The 21,859-nt window shown below is 36.5% G+C and overlaps 1 protein-coding gene and 1 long non-coding RNA gene across 6 annotated transcripts in view; one reads left to right on the top strand and one right to left on the bottom strand.

The window, feature by feature from the left end:
* Window positions 1-21,859, top strand: part of CSMD3 (CUB and Sushi multiple domains 3) — a 1,160,406-nt gene that overhangs the window by 364,280 nt on the left and 774,267 nt on the right. The gene's annotated exons all lie outside the window — the stretch shown is intronic.
* The window catches only part of LOC113911807, a 64,438-nt gene that overhangs the window by 6,068 nt on the left and 36,511 nt on the right, over window positions 1-21,859 (bottom strand). Inside the window, exon 3 of one of the 2 annotated variants that reach the window (XR_003516601.1) lies at window positions 21,443-21,612. This is a non-coding gene — a long non-coding RNA (uncharacterized LOC113911807). Of the gene's footprint in view, window positions 1-21,402; window positions 21,613-21,859 lie in introns of those variants that run through there. The other variant, XR_003516600.1, reaches the window with a different exon arrangement.

The raw sequence follows: 21,859 nt of genomic DNA, 5'->3' as shown, positions 1-21,859 counted from the left end.
GTGAGGACAATAGAGAATTCAATCGGGATTTAAGTGACTCTTAAATGTTTGAGCAACTTGGTGAGTGATGGTGCCATTTGATGCGATGTATTGAAGAATAGAGGAATAACATACTTGTAGAAGGGATGCTAAAGTTCTAATTTAGATATATTGAGTTTGAGATGCTTATTTGACCTCAAGTGGAGATGTTGAGAAGATAACTTGGATACCTTGGGTAGCATTGGAAAACAGGCAGTACTTAGGCATGGACAATAAGAAACCTGTTTTAGTCTTTGCTTTGGTGTACTGCTATGTGGTGTCCAGCATGCTGCCTGAGTTTCTCCTGTCGTGGAGGATTTTCCTCCTGACAATGGCATTCAGTAGTTTTTGATGTCTGCCCATGGATTCATACTATGTGGGTGTGCTACATTGACAACTTCTGCTGTTTGGGTGTTCTTAGTGTAGGCAGTGTGTGCTCCCAACACCCTTTCCTCTGCTCTGTATTTAAGAAATGGCAGATCATCAGGTGAGGCATCCTCCCTGGTACTCCATCAGAGGTATGAATCTTGTAACATTCAGAGATATTTTCCCTCTTAATGGCCCAAGAAAGCCCTCCTGGGACAATGCTCCATCATATTTCTTCAGATTCTCAGGTATCTCATTAGTCCCTTTTGGTGTTTTCTTTCCCTCTCTTTAGAGCCTCTCCACCCAACTCTCACCCTTCTTTCTGTCAGCTTCCCAAAAGGCCTCATCTGTGTTGCCAGGTTTTGCCTGGTGTTTGATAAACCTCCCTTTCAGACTGCAGGAGCAATTCTTTCAGGGCCCCCAACTCTGGAAATAACAATGACAAATGCCTTCCCTGTCCCACAGGGAGGTGAGAGTAGAGGGACAACAACTTAATAAACTGTGCTTCCTCCAAGAAGGATACTTATCCCGTTTATAGCCTTTTTATAGAGGTAATTACAAATGCCACCTATTTTATCAAGTCTTGCTCTGCACTTGCAACTTTAAAGATAAATATTATGTTCTTCTCATTTTTTAATCTGTTTTTGTAGTAACTAGGACATAGAGAAATGATTTTAACATATAGTTCACATCAGAATTTTACACAAGTCTGAAGTTCAAGGGAAAAATTAGGATCGCAGTTATAGACTTGGGACACAACAGAATATGGATGATTTTTAAAGCCTGAGGACTTGATGAGATCACTGGGGTTACTCAGTAAAGAAGGTGGCCCATGACTAAGTCTCAGGGCCCTGGTCCCAAGTATTTTACAATGGGAGAAGGAGCCAGCAAATTGCATTACAAATTACAGACTAATGGAGCAGGTGGAAACCTAAAGAATGTGGAATGATAGGATCCCATGAAGTGCTTGTCAAAAGAGACATGATAAATTGTATGTCACGAGAGGATGCTCCTAAGGAGTGGATAATATAAGGATAAGAAAGGAATTTGGCAAGCTCAGAGTTCAGTTTATTGACTTCTTTTTGCAAGGAACTGTTAGGAGATGATAGGATTTGTGAATGAAACTTATTATGCTTGGCCTGACAGATAAATAAAGTGAAATATAAAATATACTATGTGGTTATAAGTTTATGAAGGAAAGTAAAGCAGGGAAAGCTGGTAGACAATGCAGGGAAGAGATAAAATTTTAAACATAGTGGTCAGGGTAGCCCTTACACGGAAAAGGTGCGGTAGGGAAAATGAGGGAGAGAGTGATGCAGATATTTCAGAGAAAGTGTTCCAGGGTAAAGGACTATGAAGTGCTAGAGTCTTGGCCACCTTTAGAGCCATTTAAGTAAAGTAGATTGCATGGAAACCTCTAGGGAAAGAGTTAAAAGGAAAGGTTAGATGGGGAAATGAAGACAGTGTGTGCAGAGAGTTCTTTCTAGAAGTGTCACTTTGAGGGACAGCAAAGAAATGGGGCCCTTGCTGGAAGAAAACACACCGTGATAACTGTAGGATCTCTTAATAACAATATAAGTAATTTAATTTAAATAAAATAATTTTGTAATAGCAAAAATCCTCATTATATAATGGTATTTCCAGTAAGATTCCTGAAATATTTTTAGTTAATCTGTTCTAAGAAGATTCAGGTAAACGTCCCCAAAACCTTTTTTTTTTTCTGTAATCATGACAGTGCAGAAATATTTACATTTTCAAAGTCATAATATCCAAGCCCTATTGATAGGAGATGATGACTTGTGAGGTAAATTTTGACACATTATCCAAGATCAGAAACAGATCTCCAAATTCATTATGTGATAAGTAGAGATAAGTGTAAAGTCCTTTTACACAATCTCCTCTTTTTCACAATTTGTTATTGACATATCATCTTGTCACATTTGCTCTTTCCCTTGATGGGAAAAAATGATGGCTTTTTCTTGAAGGTTAGGTGTTGACATTTAATGCAAGTCAGCATGCATATACTGAGCACCTGTTATATGCTTGTGCTATAAGCACCGTGAAGAATTTCAAATGAAGACCTGACCTTCAGGAAGTTATAATATAGTTCAATAGTCAAAGTGGTTGGTAGTGAGTTCTCACAAATGGAGCATTTTTGTTGATCTTAATGTATGAGGCCTTAAGATTCTTCAAATATATATTTGCATTGTATGCTATACACATAATAGATAGCCAATAAACAAATTTAGTTCACTTCTTTAACATGAAAACACAATATAATTTCTCTATAGAAAAACTTTATTTTGACATAATGTAGAAATTTGACTCGTTTATATACTTTGACAGAGACCCTAGGTGTTGCTGTAGAAGAAATCAAGTTTATTTACAAAATTGCTTCATTAGAAATTAGGAATAGAATGGGCAATAGTTTGTTTATCCAGAATATATACTTTTCTCACTGGAAGCCACAGGTGGAATAAAATGACCCTTAGAATAGCCTTCCAGGCTGATGTAACCAACATTACCAACAACATATTTTTCAATATAAGGTAGAAGTACAGTATTCACTTAAAAAAGCATCAGCTTCAAAGAAATTACATTTTGAGTACATTGTGGCACAATTATTAGAATATTTTTCACTTCTAATGTTGAATCTTGACTAAATTGTTGAATTGGAAGATAACAATCAGAAAATAATCTCAGTTTATGACTCCTTCTTTCTCTTTTCCTTTTTCCCACTGAATATTACATCACTGCTGCTAGATGTGGAAGCTTCACTCTTTTGCAGAATTCTAAATTGCTAAAAAAGTGAGAATATATAATTGTATTCCAAATTCTATAGTTGAAAGAATAGTTAATACAGATCTCTACATAAAGTATTTTGATGTCTATAAGATGTTTGGTTTGGTTCACATTCCTAACAGGGTATATCTAAAGTGACTTCATATTTATTTAAACTGAACTGCCCCTTCGACAACAACATTTCAAGAGCGTCATTACTAGGCACAAGTCATGAATCTAATACCCTTTCAAATTTGAAAGCTTAAACATACAGATATGTACGACCATATTTTTAAGATGTTTATTTTCTTTAATTTCCAGTGCTACTCTATAAAGCTTTATATGAACTTATTTTGGTTTTGATATGTATGATTTTTACAACACTGGAAGAGTGGGCTAATTCTTTAATGTCATTTTCTTATTTAAGACATGGCAGTCTTTTTGTTTCTGATACATTGCCTCTGAACTCTGCTGGCAAGCTTATAAATCAGATCACAAACCATACGTAATTTATTTCTGTAGGTAACTGAATGTGCAGTGTAGAATACAAATATGTTTTGGACAATATTTCTGCACATCTTAAATTTAATATGTTTAAAAGTTTACAGAATCAAGATTTATTTTCTTGTTTTATTATTTCTTTTTCTTTCATCAATCACATATAATATATATTCTATGAAGTCATGCAAGCCAGATATATACATTGTTACTCAGATATATGACTTCCAAGATACATAAATTTGCCTTACTTCACTTTAGAAATCTTACGCTTTAAATATCTATTTTGAATTTTTTGGATTTACATTAAAATTGAGAGTAATTTCCTTAATAAAGCATTCTTATTTTTACTTCCTCCAGAGGTAACTGATTGTATCTACTGTTAAAAAACAAATCCCTTGGGGCACCTGGGTGGCTCAGTCATTGGGTGTCTACCTTCTGCTCAGGTCATGATCCCAGGGTCCTGGGATAAAGCACCGCATCGGGCTCCCTGCTCGGCGGGAAGCCTCTTCTCCCTCTCCCACTCCCCCTGCTTGTGTTCCCTCTCTCTTTCTCTCTGTCAAATAAATAAATAAAATCTTTAAAAAAAAATCCCTTCATGAGAACATCATTTGGAAATGGAGAATTTTTTGTAAGATGATGAGATATGATATAACATTGGAAATTATCTGAAACATTCTATAATGTGAAATAGTGTGACCCTTTGTGAATCTTGTACCTTATTATGTCTTATGAGCAAGGGTATAACATATACTCATATAAACACTAAAAATAGTCTCCTCAATCACAATTGATGTGGATTATATACAGGAAAGAAATATTCTAACTGCTCCCCTTAATTTTTTCATTCTTTCCTAAGCTCATTTTAAAAAATGTGCTAGCATCAAATCTTGCTTTTTTAAAACTTGTGTACAATTGAAAATGTCAACATAAAAACATGACATGTAAGCGTACCATAGAATATAGCTTGCCCTTTTATTTCTGAGGTCTTCATATTTAGTGATCTTCTTTTGTTTGGTGTGTGTTGTGTTTACATGTTTCTGTTCTTAAAAAAAATAATCATTCTTGTCATTTGGGCTGTCAACATTATGTAAAACTGAATTGTGTAGAGAGCAGTGGATGGTTCATTAGCACAACTGCATTACATATTAGAAGCCCCAAGCACTTTCTTATAGTAATATAGAGAAAATCCAAGACTATAACTCAGTAATCAGGGGTGAAGGATATAGGCTCTCAAGTATTTTGCTTGTTGTCTATGATAATTTTGGAGAATTTGGACATAGACAAAAGTCACAATACACATGACCTCTATCAGAGACTTCTGAATCATTAAATGGTAATTCAACAGTTTTAATAGAGAAAATCTTCAAACTTGTAGATCTTAAAAAGCATTAAATCAACCGAGTTTAATTATTCATTCACATGACTTTGGTTTCCTGACGGAAAATAAAAAGTAAAAATTGACACAGGACAAGGAAGAAGAACCCTGCCAAATTTTTATGGTTCTTACTTCTCTGCTGCCATCTTAATTTTGTATCACAAGGATAATGTAGATCCACTGAGTCTACCTGACATGTGAAATCATTATAGGGAATAAATGAGAACATGTGTATTAAGATATTATACAAAATTTAACAGAATACATAAATGTTAACACATTTTTTAAGATTTTATTTATTTATTCATAAGAAACAGAGAGAGAGAGAGAGAGAGAGGCAGAGGGAGAAGCAGGCTCCCCACTGAGCAGGGAACCCAAGCGGGTTCAATCCCGGAACCCTGGGATCCCGATCGAGTGGGGCTTGATCCCAGGACCCTGGGATCATAACCTGAGCCGAAGGCAGACGCTTAACCATCTGAGCCACCCAGGCGCCCAACACTTTTTTTCTTTTTAATCAGAGTGTTCTTTCAGAAAATACTGCATAATGTTGTAAAATAATTCTTTTTTAAGACTTGCCTGTAACTTTGACAGAAACATAAATTCTTTTGGACTGTGAAGAAGAAGTATCTATAGAAAATTTTATGTATTCATTTCATGCCATTTTTCTGACACTAAGAATTGCAGTTATAGCAAACTGTACTATGGTGCATGAGCCCCAATTGACCATTATTCCAGAGTTGCTTTATTTCCTTAGAATGTCTTTTTTTCCTCTTTGGCACACTAGATAAATGTGAATAATCTCTCTCTCTCTCTCTATCTAACATCCATCTATCTACCTATTGAGAGAAACAAAACTTAAGATGCAGGCTTAGTTTCCAAAGAAAGTTATGGTAGTATTCTGAAACAACATTGTACAATTATCTGGATATGCTACATCAGTTTTAGTCCCATCATTTGTTATACCTGCTAAGGTACATGTGACACATGCCCAGACTTATGCTGATTATTGTTTGAACGTGTACCACTAAGCAATAATTAGTAATAACTTGTTCCACTATTATGTAACAGTAGACTCATGTACTCAGACTTAAGTACTTAGGAGTGATCAATTATCTAAAAAATTCTTTATGTCTGAAATAACTAAAAGTAATCTATTTTAAAGTTCTAAGATACCCTGATTTTAGCACCAGAAGTATTTTTTTTTCATTGTTTCCAAGTAAGGCAATTCGGTAAACATACAAGTGTGGGATTTAAATGTTCAACACTCTAGGCTTTTCATTAAGGTGAATTCAAAAGTAGAGGGAAAAAAAAAACCCACCTCAGTTATTCAGGGATATTTGACAAAATTTAGCAAAGGATATACTGACCATCTATGGGGTTATTTTGGTATCAGAACCACTTGGTACTTTTGCTCTTGATTTCCATGAACACAACCAAAAATAAATTAAGATTAGTTTATTCTGAAATATTTAGTATAATCACATTCTCTATTCTAGAACATTTAGATTTGGGGGATATATTAGTGAATAAAGGTAATTAAATCTGTGCTTCATGAAGCTTTACATTTTAGGTGAAAAGGAGAAAGATAATAATAAGTAAATGAGTAATTAAATATATATATTGTAGGTATATATGTATTTAGAAGGTGATAAGTACTAATGGGAAAACAATAGAACAAGGTAAAAGGTGCCAGACCTGCCTGGTTAGGGTGGGACGGGTAACAATTTAAAATATAGTAGTCAAGAGTCAGTCTGACTGACATAGTGATATCTGAGCAAAGACCAAGGATGCAATTGGGCGAGCTTTTGGGGATATTTGATGGAAGTGCTTTCAAATAATGGAGCCAACAGTTAAAGTGTTCTGGGGATCTGTAATTTCTTTATTGGAATCACTTCAAGAAAAGATCTGTTTGTTTAAAAAACATTGAAGGTTAGGGGGTGGAGCAAGACGGCGGAGGAGTAGGAGACCTGAATTTCATCTGGTCTCAGGAATTCAGCTGGATGGGGATCAAACCATTCTGAACACCTACGAACTCAAAAGGAGATCGAAGCAAAGAATAGCAACAACTCTCTGAACAGAAAAGCGACCACTTTCTGGAAGGTAGGATGTGCAGAGAAGTGAATCCAAGGTGATATTTGGGAGGATAGATGGCGGGGGAGGGGGCCTCTGTCAGCCGCTTCTGGCAAGTGCTAGAGCCGCGGAGCACAAAATTGAAACTTTTAGAAGTTGGCTCCACTGAGGGACGTCGCTCCAGTGGCTAAGCTGGGGGTGGAACCCTCACAGGACAGTGTGGTCTCAGGACCATCGGGGTCACAGAAAGACCGGGGGTGCCTGAGTGCGGCAGAGCTCCCAGGTATCGGAGCGGGGAAGCCGGCTGCAGAGACAGAGCCGAGGCGCGGGCTCTCAGCTCGGGGTTGCCATAAACCATGATCCATGGCACAGTTGGGCCACTGCTCCTCCAGCAGGGACCCAACAAGTGGCAGATCCGGGGAGACTCCCCTTCCTCCCCTGGGAGGAGTGGCGCGGAAGCGCACACCAGGGATCTGCTGGGTTTGGAGACTGCACACAGGGTCGTCTGCCAGAGATAGAAACACTTGGTCACAGGCTGGGTGAGCACGGAGTGTGGCCGGAGGTCGGGTGAGCACAGAGTGTGGCCGGAGACGGGGGAGACGGGAGTGATTGACTGCTTTGCTCTGGGGCTCACTGAGGATTGGGGTCCTGAGTTCTCAGCTCCTCCAGGGTGGATATAGGGAGACTGCCATTTTCACTCTCGTCTCCAAAGCTGTAGGGAAAGCTTTCAGAGAATGAAAACTGCTAAGAGCAAACCCAAGCAGATTACTTAGCCAAGACCCGGCAAGGGCGGGGCAATTCTGCCTCCGGCAAAGACATTTGGGAACCATGGCAACAGGCCCCTCCTCCAGAAGATCAGCAAGAACAGCCAGCCAAGACCAAGTTTACCAATCAATGAGAATGGCAGAACTCCAGCACTAGGGGAATACTGCACATAGAATTCATGGTTTTTTACCATGATTCTTTAGTCTTTCAAATTTTTTATACTGTTTTTATGTTTTTGAATTTTTCTTTTTCCCTTTTTCAACCAACATCTTATCAATCCCCTTTTTTAAAAAAAAATATTTTTCATTTTTAGAGTCATATTCTATCCCTTCAAAATAGTTACTCTTATTTTTGGCATATATATATGTTGTTCTTTCTTTAGGGCACCTGGGTGGCTCAGTTGGTTAGGCGATTGCCTTCGGCTCAGGTCATGATCCTGGAGTCCTGGGATTGAGTCCCGCGTCAGGCTCCCTGCTCAGCAGGAAGTCTGCTTCTCCCTATGACCCTCCCCCCTCTCATCCTCTCTCTATCTCATTCTCGCTCTCAAATAAATAAATCTTTAAAAAAAAAAAAGTTGTTCTCTCTTTAAAATTTGGAGATACAGTTTCTTCTAACAGATCAAAATATACCCTAAATCTCTAGTGTATGGCTTTGTTCTGGTCTCCTGCCTGATCACATTCTCCCCCCCCCACTTTTATTTTCTTTTTAAATCCTCTTCTTTCTTTTTTTAAACAACTTCTTATCATTACCTTTTATAAAGTTTTTTTTTATAATTTTCATCTTTACAGTCATATTCCATCCCTTCATTGTATCAACCCTTATTTTTGTACACATATAAGTTTTTCTTTCTTTAAAATTTTGGGAGGCACTTTCTTCTAACAGACCAAAATACAGCCAAAATCTAGTGTGTGGCACTGATCTATGCACCAGCCTGATCATATTTGATCATATTCTGTTTTTTTTTTCTTTTGTTTGTTTTTATCTTTTTCTTTTCCTTTTTTTCTTTTTCTTTTTTCTTTCTTTCCCTTTCTTTTATCCTGGTTTCAGGGCTTTTCTGATTTGTTTAGAGTATATTTTTGTGGGGATGTTGTTACCCTGTTAGCAGTTTGTTCTCTCATTCATCTATTCTCCTCTGGACAAAATGACAAGACAGAAAAGTCACCGCAACAAAAAGAATAAGAGGCAATACTGACTGCCAGGGACCTACTCAATATGGACATTAGTACAATGTCAGACCTAGAGTTCAGAATCATGATTTTAAAGATACTAGTTGGGCTTGAAAAAAGCATGGAAGTATTAGAGAAACCCTTTCCAGAGAAATAAAAGAACTAAAATCTAACCAAGTCGAAATCAAAAAGGCTATTAATTAAGTGCAATAAAAAATGGAGGCACTAACTGCTAGGATAAATGAGTCAGAAGAGAGAATCAGTGATATAGAAGACAAAATGATGGAAAATAAAAAGCTGAGGAAACGAGAGAAAAACCTACAGGATCACGAGGGCAGAATTCGAGAGATAAGCGATAAGATAAGATGAAACAACATTAGAATAATTGGGATCCCAGAAGAAGAAGAAAGAGAAAGAGGGGCAGAAGGTATATTGGAGCAAATTATAGCAGAGAACTTCCTTAATGTGGGGAAGGAAACAGGCATCAAAATCCAGGAGGCACAGTGAACCCCTCTCAAAATCAATAAAAATAGGTCAATACCTCGCCATCTAATAGTAAAACTTACGAGTCTCAGAGACAAAGAGAAAATCTTGAAAGCAGCTTAGGAGAAGAGATCTGTGACCTACAATGGTAGAAACATTAGATTGGCAACAGACCTATCCACAGAAAACTGGCAGGCCAGAAAGGACTGGCATGATATATTCAGAGCACTAAACAAGAAAAATATGCAGCCAAGAATACTATATCCAACTAGGCTGTCATTGAAAATAGAAGGAGATATAAAAAGCTTCCAGGATAAACAAAAACTAAAGGAATTTGCAAACACGAAATCAGCCCTCCAAGAAATATTGAAAGGGGTCCTCTAAGCAAAGAGAGCCTAAAAGCAGCATAGATCAGAAAGGAACACAGACAATATACAGTCACAGTCACCTTACAGGCAATACAATGGCACTAAATTCATATCTTTCAATAGTTACCCTGAATGTAAATGGGCTAAATGCCCCAATCAAAAGACACAGGCTATCAGATTGGATTAAAAAACAAGACCCATCGATATTATGTCTGCAAGAGACTCATTTTAGACCCAAAGACACACCCAGATTGAAAGTGAGGTGGTGGAAAACCATTTACCATGCTAATGGACACCAAAAGAAAGCTGAGGAGGCAATCCTTATATCAGACAAGTTAGATTTTAAACCAAAGACTGTAATAAGAGATGAGGAAGGACACTACATCCTAATTAAATGGTCTATCCAACAAGAAGATCTAACAATTGTAAATATCTATGGCCCTAACATGGAAGCAACCAATTATCTGAGGCAATTAATAACAAAAGCAAAGAAAAACATGGACAACAATACAGTAATAGTGGGGGACTTTAACACCTCCCTCTCTGAAATCAACAGATCATCTAAGCAAAAGATCAACAAGGAAATAAAGTCTTTAAATGACACACTGGACCAAATGGACTTCACAGACATATTCAGAACATTCCATCCCAAAGCAACAGAATAAACATTCTTCTCTAGTGCCCATGGAACATTCTCCAGAATAGATCACATCCTAGGTCACAAATCAGGTCTCAACTGGTACCAAAAGATTGGGATCATTCCCTGCATATTTTCAGACCACAATGCTTTGAAACTAGAACTCAATCACAAGAGGAAAGTCAGAAAGAACTCAAATATATGGAGGCTAAAGAGCATCCTACTAAAGAATGAATAGGTCAACCAGGAAATTAAAGAAGAATTAAAAAAATTCATGGAAACCAATGAAAATGAAAACATGACTGTTCAAAATCTTTGGGATGCAGCAAAGGCAGTCCTGAAAGGAAAGTATATAGCAATACAAGCCTTTCTCAAGAAACAAGAAAGGTCTCAAATATACGACCAACCCTACACCTAAAGGAGCTGGAGAAAGAACAGCAAATAAAGCCTAAACCCAGCAGGAGAAGAGAAATAATAAAGATCAGACCAGAAATCAATGAAATAGAAACCAAAAGAACAGTAGAATATATCAACAAAACTAGGAGCTCATTCTTTGAAAGAATTAACAAGATTGATAAAGCCCTGGCCAGACTTATCAAAGAGAAAAAAGAAATGACCCAAATCAACAAAATCATGAATGAAAGAGGAGAGATCACAACCAACACAAAAGAAATACAAACAATTATAAGAACATATTATGAGCAACTCTATGCCAGCAAATTAGATAACCTGGAAGAAATAGATGCATTCCTAGAGATGTATCAACTACCAAAATTGAACCAGGAAGAAATAGAAAACCTGAACAGACCTATAACCACTAAGGAAATTGAAGAAGTCATCAAAAATCTCCCAACAAACAAAAGCCCAGGGCCAGATGGCTTCCCAGGGGAATTCTACCTGACATTTAAAGAAGAATTAATACCTATTCTTCTGAAACTGTTCCAAAAAATAGAAGTGGAAGGAAAACTTCCAAACTCCTTTTATGAGACCACCATTACCTTGATCCCAAAACCAAAGACCCCATCAAAAAGGAGAATTACAGACCAATATCCTTGATGAACATGGATGCAAAAATTCTGACCAAAATACTAGCCAATAGGATCCAACAGTACATTAAAAGGATTATACACCACGACCAAGTGGGATTTATCCCTGGGCTGCAAGTTTGGTTCAACATCTGCAAATCAATCAAAATGATACAATACATCAACAAAAGAAAGAACAAGAATCATATGATCCTCTTAATAGATGCAGAAAAAGCATTTGACAAAGTACAGCATCCTTTCTTGCTCAAAACTCTTTGGAGTATAGGGAGAGAGGGTACATACCTCAATATCATAAAAGCCATCTATGAAAAACCCACAGCAAATATCATTCTCAATGGGGAAAAACTGAGAGCTTTCCCCCTAAGGTCAGGAACATGGCAGGTATGTCCGCTAATATCACTGCTATTCAACACAGATTTAGAAGTCCTAGCCACAGCAATCAGACAACAACAACAACAAAATAAGGCATCCATATCGGCAAGGAAGAACTCAAACTCTCACTCTTTGCAGATGATATCATACTTTATGTGGAAAACCCAAAAGACTCCACCCCAAAACTGCTAAAACTCATACAGGAATTCAGTAAAATGGCAGGATATAAAATCAATGCACAGATTTTATATTCCTATACACCAAAAGACAGAAGAAAGAGAAATTAAGGAGTCGATCCCTTTTACAATTGCACCCAAAACCATAAGATACCTAGGAATGAATCTAACCAAAGAGGCAAGGGATCTGTACTCAGAAAACTATAAAATACTCATGAAAGAAATTGAGGAAGACACAAAGAAATGGAAAAACGTTCCATGCTCATGGATTGGAAGAACAAATATTGTGAAGATGTCAATGCGACCTAGAGCAATCTACACATTCAAAGCAATCCCCATCAAAATACCATCCATTTTTTCCAAAGAACCGGAACAAATAATCGTAAAATTTGTATGGAACCAGAAAAGACCCTGAATAGCCAGAAAATGTTGAAAAAGAAAAGCAAAGCTGGCAGCATCACAGTTCCAGACTTCCAAGTCTACAAAGCTGTCATCATCAAGACAGTATGGTACCGGCACAAAAACCGACACATACTTCAGTGGAACAGAATAGAGAGCCCAGAAATGGACCCTCAACTCTATGGCCAACTAATCTTTGACAAAACAGAAAAGAATGTCCAATGGAAAAAAGACAGTCTCTTCCACAAATGGTGTTGGGAAAATTGGACAGCCACATGGAAAAGAATGAAACTGGACCATTTCCTTACACCACACACAAAAATAGACTCAAAATCGTTGAAAGACCTAAATGTGGGACAGGGTCCATCAAAATCCTAAAGGAGAACACAGGCAGCAACCTCTTCGACCTCAGCCACAGCAACTTCTCCCTAGAAACTTCACCAAAGGCAAGGAAAGCAAGGGCAAAAATGAACTATTGGGATTTCATCAAGATGAAAAGCTTTTGCACAGCAAAAGAAACAGTCCACAAAACCAAAAGACAGCCAACAGAATGGGAGAAGATATTTGCAAATGACATATCAGATAAAGGGCTATTGTCCAAAATTTATAAAGAACTCTTCAAACTAACACCCAAAGAATAAATGATCCACTCAAGAAATGGGCAGAAGACATGAAGTGACATTTTTCCAAAGAAGACATCCAAATGGCCAACAGACACATGAAAAAGTGCTCAACATCGCTCGGCATTAGGGAAATCCAAATCAAAACCTCAATGAGATACCACCTCACACCAGTCAGAATGGCTAAAATTAACAAGTCAGGAAACGACAGATGTTGGCGGGGATGTGGAGAAAGGGGAACCCTCCTACACTGTTGGTGGGAATGCAAGCTGGTGCAACCACTCTGGCAAACAGTATGGAGGTTCCTCAAACAGCTGAAAATAGAGCTACCATAGGATCCAGCAATTGCACTACTGGGTATTTACCCCAAAGATACAAATGTAGGGATCCGAAGGGGTACGTGTGCCCCGATGTTTATAGCAGCATTGTCCACAATAGTCAAACTGTGGAAAGAGCCAAGATGTCCATCGACAGATGAATGGATAAAGAAGATGTGGTATATATACACAATGGAATATTATGCAGCCATCAAGAAAAATGAAATCTTGTCATTTGCAGTGATGTGGATGGAACTGGATGGTGTTATGCTGAGGGAAATAAGTCAATTAGAGAAAGACATGTATCATATGACCTCACTGATATGAGGAATTCTTAATCTCAGGAAACAAACTGAGGGTTCCTGGAGTGGTGGGGGTGAGAGGGATGGAGTGGCTGGGTGACAGACATTGGAGAAGGTATGTGCTATGATGAGCGCTGTGAATTGTGTAAGACTGTTGAATCACAGATCTGTACCTCTGTAACAAATAATGCAATATATGTTAAGAAAAAAAAAGGAAGATTGTAAGAGGGGATAAATGAATGGGAGCAGATTGGAGGGGAAATGAACCATGAGACACTATGGACTCTGAAAAACAATCTGAAAGTTCTAGAAGGGAGGGGGGTGGGAGGATGGGTTAGCCTGGTGATGGGTATTAAAAAGAGCACACTCTGCATGGAGCACTGGTATTATAAACAAACAATGAATCATGGAATACTACATCAAAAACTAATGATGTATTGTATGGTGATTAACATAACAATAAAAAATTAAAGAAAAAACATTGAAGGTTAAATCCATTCAATCATTTAAAAGCAGGCAAAAGCAAGAGTTATCATTTGTAAATTTTCCAGATATTTTGGTGTAAAATGAGGAAAAAGCCATAAAAAACTTGTCTTCCAAAGATAATGTTTTCAACACTTGTAGTAAAAATTTTAGACTTAGTGTTTTCACTTTTCTTTTTCATCAAAAGCCGCTTTTTTTTTTTTTTAAACTGAAAGCTAAATGACGTGATGTGGTCAGTGTTGCCTATGGGTGATGTGTAATTGAAATGAGTTTTAGCATATGGAGGAACATGGAAATAGTTTTATTTTTCCATATTAGCAGAGGTATGTGTTCTGTGAACCATACTCCAAATTCCCAGTGTCTAGTTGAGATGCTAGAGGAATATTCATTTCATTTCACAGTATGTAAATTATTCAAATTGATAGATTTGTAACTGCCTTCTTTACCTGTTAAATTTGCTTTATGTTTTTGTTTGAATTTGCAGAATGTGGTCAATGATCTTAATTTAGAAATTGCAGATTAGAATAGAATTAGACTTCAGTTGCATATATGCAATGCTTTGATGTATTTAAAGCTATTCAGTTAGTAGAAGAGTTAAACTTACTTCAGTGGTCCAAAGGTTATGTTAGGACAAAAAAGATAATTGAAACATTTCTGTTGAAATGAACACAGTTATTCAAAACTGTACAACCATGGGAGGAGCTGTGTCAAGTAGGATTAACTGGTGTTTGGTTTTTTAAAAATAAAATTTTATTTTATTTACATTCAATTAATTAACATATAGTGTATTATTAGTTTCAGAGGTAAAATTCAGTGATTCATCATTTTGACAGAACACCCAGTTTTCATTACATCATGTGTCCTCCTTAATGCCCATCACCCAGTTTCCCTATCCCCACCACCCACATCCCCTCCAGCAACCCTCTGCCTGTGTCCTATGGTTAAGAATCTCTTTTGGTTTGTCTCCCTCTTTGATTCTGTCTTGTTTTACTTTTCCCTCCTTTCCTCTATGCTCCTCTGTTTTGTTTCTTAAATTCCACATATGAGTGAAATCATATGATAATTGTCTTTCTCTGATTGACTTATTTTGCTTAGCATAATATCCTCTACTTCCATCCATTTCGTTGCAAATGACATTTTCATTTTTTTTTTTTTTGATGGCGGAGTATTATTCCAGTGGGTGTGTGTGTGTGTGTGTGTGTGTGTGTGTGTGTGTGTGCATGTGCACACGTGTGTGTGTGTGTGTGTGTGTGTGTGTATACCACATCTTCTTTATCAATTCATCTGTCGATGGACATCTCTGCTCTTTCCATAGTTTGGCTATTGTGGACATTGCTGCTATAAACATTGGGGTACAGATGCCCTTCATTTCACTACATCTCTGTCTTTGGGGTAAATACTTAGTAGTGCAATTGCTGGGTCATAGGGTAGTTCTATTTTTTGAGGAACCTTCATAATCTTTTCCAGAGTGGCTGCACCAGTTTGCTTTCCCACCAACAGTTATAGGAGGGTTCCCCCTTCTCCACATCCTCACCAGCATTTGTCATTTCCTGACTTGTTCATTTTAGCCATTCTGACTGGTATGAGGTGGTATCTCATTGTGGTTTTGATTTGTATTTTCCTGATGCTGAGTGATATTGAGCATTTTCTTTCATGTGTCTGTTGGCCATTTGGATGTCTTCTTTGGACAAATGTCTGTTCATGTCTTCTGCCCATTTCTTGACTGGATTATTTGCCCTTTGGGTGTTGAGTTTGATAAATTCTTGAAAGATCTTGGATACTATCCCTTTATCTGATACATTGTTTGCAAATGTCTTCTCCCATTCTCTCAGTTGTCTCTTGGTTTTGTCTGTTTCCTTTGCTGTGAAAAGCTTTTTATTTTGATGAAGGCCCACAAGCTCATTTTTGCCTTTGTTTCCCTTGCCTTTGGATATGAGTCTAGCCAGAAGTTGCTGCACTTGAGGTCAAAGAGGTTGTTATATTCTAGGATTTTGATGGATTCCTGTCTCACATTTAGGTCTTTCAACCATCTTGAGTCTATTTTTGTGTATGATGTAAGAAAATGGTCCAGTTTCATTCTACACAATTTTTCCCAACACCATATTTTGAAGAGATTGTCCTTTTCTCCATTGGATATTCTTTCCTGCTTTGTAGAAGATTTAGTTGACCATAGAGTTGAAGGTCCATTTCTGGGTTCTCTCTTCTTTTCCATTGATGCATGTGTCTGTTTTTGTGCCAGTACTATACTGTCTTGTTGATTACAGCTTTGTAACAGAGCTTGAAGTCTGGAATTGTGTTGCCAGCAGCTTTAGTTTTCTTTTTCAACTTCCTTTGACTATTCAGTGTCTTTTCTGGTTCCATGCAAATTTTAGGGATTGATTGGTATTTCAACTATGAGTTTAGATAATTGCATTAAGTATGTTGCAGCAGACATTCAAATAAACATCAGAAAGTGGCTGATCTCAGTATTCTAAGTGGTTTTTTTAGACTTTTTATTCATCAAAGATTTAGAAAGTGCTTATACTATCTTTGTACTAGACTTTGTTTCCTCTGCCCTCAATGAACAATAAGACATGCAGACAAATGCATAAGTGATTTTCAGGTAATTGCTCATATATTATAGAGTCAGTACAAAACATTGTGTGATAAAGAAGAAAGATAAATTTCACAGAGAAATGACATTTGAGCTGAATCTTTAAGGCTAAGTAGCAGTTCACCAAGCTGCTTGGGCAGGAACAGCATTTCAGAAAGAATAGAAAATAGCATAAACAAAAATACAGTAGAATAAAATACTAGGGCTCTTTTGGGAGAAAAACAGAGACAGGGAAATGAGTTAAAATAACAATGATGCAATGGTGCAAATGAGTGGTTTTTGAGCTTCTGTCACATATGTGGGACACATTTGTGTTCATGTGTTCACCATTATATGCCAGTTCCAAAGCACTAGTGCTAACTCCTCCATTTCCTTTGTTACTCAAGAAAGCATACAAGAATTCACTAAATTTTGTAAGAAGGAAATCACTTTACAACTTTGGTATTTTAATTATTAGTACTGAAAACTTAACAGCATATTGCACAATTATATCTGCGTCTTTCAATAGTAATTGAGTCAAAATAGAAAAAAGAAGTTTAACAATCATTCTGGATTCATTCAACAGAATTTATCAGGTGTCTTCTGTGTATCAGGTACTGTTCTAAACATTAAAGACAGAAATAAAGGGAGATTAAATTCCTATTGAAAATCAAAACTGAAAAAGAAAAGGAAAATGAACTTTGTTGTTCTGTTTTTAGTCTCAATATGACTTTCTGCTCTCTATTGGGCTTATGAACCTTACAGTTATCCTTCAAAGTCAAAATATCTGAATATCTTCAAATATCAGTCTCAGATATTAATATTTCCAATTATACACCTTTTATATTAGAGTTATTGATGGCTTTTTAAAATCTCATGATCCATAACTGAATATGCTGGGTTTCTTCCTTGGGATTTCCTATCTCTGTGGTTGTACAATATTTTTTGCCTAGTTTTATATCATGGCTTTATCCTCAAACAGGTCTTCATTTTTATACAAATTTAAACCTAAGATAGTTATTTTCTTTTCACTTCTAAAGTATTGGAGACAAAATGACTAAGTCAATGTAGTTGTACTTGATTATACTCTAATTTTATTGTGGTTCATACTTTCAGCATCTTCCTGTTCTTGTTTTAGTTCATGTTTTGTCATCTAAATTATGAAGAAGAATAATTAAAGCAAAAATAATTTTGAGAATAATTCTGTTAGGCAAAGTCCTAAACAGTATGGGAGGGAGGCAGAGACAGAAACAGAGAGAGAGGGAGAGAGAGAGAGAATAATTTTCTAGTCTAAAGTTTCTTGTACATTGTGATAAATGTTATAGCCAAAGAAGTGTGAGGGTATTGTGGGGGCTCTGAAGAGAAGCAGTTAACACAGCCTGAGGGATACCTGGAATTACTTCCTTGTTACAATGATGCTTAACCTAACTCTAAAAGCAAGCGATTATAAAATAGAGAGGAGATACAGAAGGCATCCCAGAAAGAGGAAAAAGCATGTTCAAAGGTTTAGCTATGACAGAGTACTTGTCTCTACGAAAGTAGAAAAAATTATTATAGCAAGAGCAAGGTAAGGAGGCGAACAAATTAAGAAACTGAGATTTAGGAGATAAACAAGATTCCAGTCTTGCAGAACTCTGGATGTTTATGTTTAAGGGTGAACTATTCTGTATTGGTTTGAATACAGCTAAAGATTTTAAGCAACAAACTGTGACAGGTTAGATTTTCTTTTTAGCAAAAATATTGCATTGACAGAACATATGATAAAGTAAAGAGAATTTTGTCTGGAGATAGTGAAATGAGTTTGGAAGCTACTGTAATAATTTTTATTATATTTGTTGAGAATCTGGTCTAAATCCTGATAATTTAGAAGGGAAATATTTAGGAAGAAACAGTAAATAAATAATGATAAATTGGAAGTAAATAGATATGAAGATTCTGGAGTGATTCCCAAATTTCTGGTTTGAAGAGCAGCGTAGATGTTGGCTTCCTTCACCCAGGTAGAGGTTGGATTAGGAGCAGCAAGTTTAAGGTCCAAGTGGCTGAGTGATCTGTAATATTTCCTTCAGCAGTCTTAGTTCCATTTCTATCTAATTTTCTATTTAATTACAAGTTTCCAGCTCTGCTTGTATCCCTGTATTTCTATTTAAAAGTGTACATGATATTTCACACTGTTCTAGAAGTTCTGGTTAAAGAAATAAAATGTGAAATTGAAGCAGTTTTTTTTTTTTTTTATTTAAAAGGAAGAGACACATAAATCCAGGAAAGGTAGAGGAATTAAGAACACTTAGAATTAATAAGATATTATTAGTAACTAAATAGATAAGGCAAACTACCCAACTTCATTGAGAGATATCAAAGAAAACAGATAACTGCTTTGGGTTGATACTTTGTTTGTTCTAATTGATTTTTTGATTCTGTTGTACCAGATTTTTAACCTTGGCCTGGACTGTTAATTCTTTCCAAATGAACAACTTAAATTCTAATTAGAACTTCAACAATTATTTTTCAGAAACTGGACAATAATTTGGAAAAAGTACAGGTGGAAACAACTATAACTTTTCCCAGAAAATGTAATAATGAGGTTGGCTCTTTCTACTAGCCATGAACACAGAAATATAAAGAGATGTAATAATTAAATAATATTGTAGGTACACATGAAAACAGATGTGATCAATGAAACAAAGTAAAAATTGTAGTATTATTAGAACACAAAGTTTGATAAAGCAAACATCTCCATAAGAAATTGGAGAATGGAGTTATTTTTAAGTGGTACTGGGAAACTTGGCAGCTGTATGGGAAAAAAAATTCAATGGTCTCTCATCCCACTTTGCACCAAAATATATCTCAAACAGATTAAAGATTTAAATGCATAAAATATAAGCAAAAATATATTGTACAAGTTTCGCACATAGTTTCATTTAATTTCTGAATAGAAATAGCTTTCTAAGCATGAATGCAATTTAGAATATCACAGTGAGATAATACAGACATAACTGCATTATTTTCTTCAGAAAAAAATGACATTGAAAGCAAAAAACAAAGTGATGGAATAAAACATTCAGTATCATTAATATAAAAATTATTTATGCCAGTTGATAACAATAATATGCTTCAAAGTTGGACTGTGTGAGTTTAAACCAAACTCTACCACCCATGTAGATTTGGATCAGAGGTTGGACAAAACATTCCAAGGCTAGTGGTCTTTTTTTTCACAAAGCTGCCCTGCTCCAGAGTTCTAAGTGACAGTTCTGTGTCACTTAGCAAGAAGAAGGAGAGGAGGAATTGAGGAATTGCCCCTGTGTAGGGGCAGCACCCTGGCATCCCAAGGCAAGAGAGACTGAAAAGTGAGACAGAACTCTAGTATCTCCCTTCCTATTTTTATTCTCTCACCCTCAAACCTGGCTGTCCCACCGTTACTACATAGAAGGATTCAAGGCATGACCCACATATTCCATTGTTGGAGAAAACTTTCGCCAAGTTCTCCTTCCATCTCTCCCTCCATACTGCCTCTGGATTTGACCTTAAGAGGCAGAACCAGAAACAGAGTGAATTCTTGATCTTCTTCTATTTACACATTTGCTTGGTAACAATTATCTAGAAATGTGGCTTTAATTACCATATGTATATGCTAGTGACTCCTGTTTCCAGCTGTGCCTTCGATAGATCTACTTGGATTTCAGATAAGTGCTGCAAGCTTCACATGTCCAAATCTGGGCTCCCACTATTTCCTCCCAGATATCCACTTCTGATAGTCTTCTCCATCTCTGTTACAGGCACTCCATTTCTCAGTTAACCAAAATTTTAAAGTCACATTTGACTCCTTACTCACAAACTCCTTTGACTCTCAGCAAATTTAACTCAGAAAACAACCTATCAACCTCTGCTGCCATGACTCTATTCCTAGACTTTGTCAGCAACTATCACTTAATAATTCAAGCAGCCTCCTCTTATAGCAACCCCACTCTATTCAACACATCAGTTCAGTCTTTATAAAATGCAAATCAGACCTGACACTCCTCTACTGTTTTTACATTCTGGTGGCTTCACATTTAAAGGGGAATGACATTTCAAGACTGTACAATAACTCTACAAGATTGTATACAACCTGGCTGACTACTAACGCTCAAATACCATCTATAACTTTTGCCTTTCTCAGTCACTTCACCCCAGCCATAGAGCCCTGTTCGAGGTTCTATGTATATGCCATATGTTAGATAACTACATGGCTCATGCCTTTATTTCCTTCAAAACTCAGCTAAGGGGGACATTATCAGAGATCTGTCTAACTCTATCACTCTCTATCTTACTCACATTACTTAGTTTTACTAGTCACACTTATCACTACCTGGCATGCTGTATATTTATTCATTCATGTTTATTATATTTTTCTTCCAATCAGAATAGAAGCTCCTTGAGGATTGTATCTTTAGTTCCTTTTTCCTTTTTTTTTTTTTTTTTGATATCTATCCCCACCACCTTGGAGGGTACCCATACTTATAGAATGATCAATTAATATTCATAGGGGAATGTTGAATAAAAATATCATTGTTGAGTAAATTAAAGGGGAAGTATTAAAGTATTTTATTTGATACTGTTCATTTTGGAGTATGGGCATGTATTTTTACCTGCTTAATTTTTTGTTGCCAACTATCTGGTCAATTCTGCAATCTCCCATTGTTTATTTTAATCAGCATAATATGATTTTTCTTCACCTCTTTTTCTTCAGTTTCAAAGTACTTGTTACTGTCTCAATCCACACACACAGACCAATGTCCTTTTCTTCTTTCTCCTCTATCTAAAAGACAAAACCCAAATAAAGGTGTGTGGACACCATGAGAAATATAGTTAATATGATCAGTATCCTAGAGGGGATAAATCCATAATTAATGCTTTATATAGATAAATTCTTGACTCTGTGCATGTACATGTGCAAAAGTATGTTTAAATTGTTTTTGTGAATGTATCTCTCACATGAACTCATAAGCTAATTGTATATAACAATTTAACTTTCTTTGTAAAAATAAGTCTATTTAATTGAAGTT

This window comes from Zalophus californianus, chromosome 4 (genome assembly GCF_009762305.2).
Source record: "Zalophus californianus isolate mZalCal1 chromosome 4, mZalCal1.pri.v2, whole genome shotgun sequence".
Lineage (NCBI taxonomy): Eukaryota > Metazoa > Chordata > Mammalia > Carnivora > Otariidae > Zalophus > Zalophus californianus.
The sequence above is the reverse complement of the archived record's forward strand: the minus strand, read 5'-3'. Positions and strand labels throughout refer to the sequence as shown.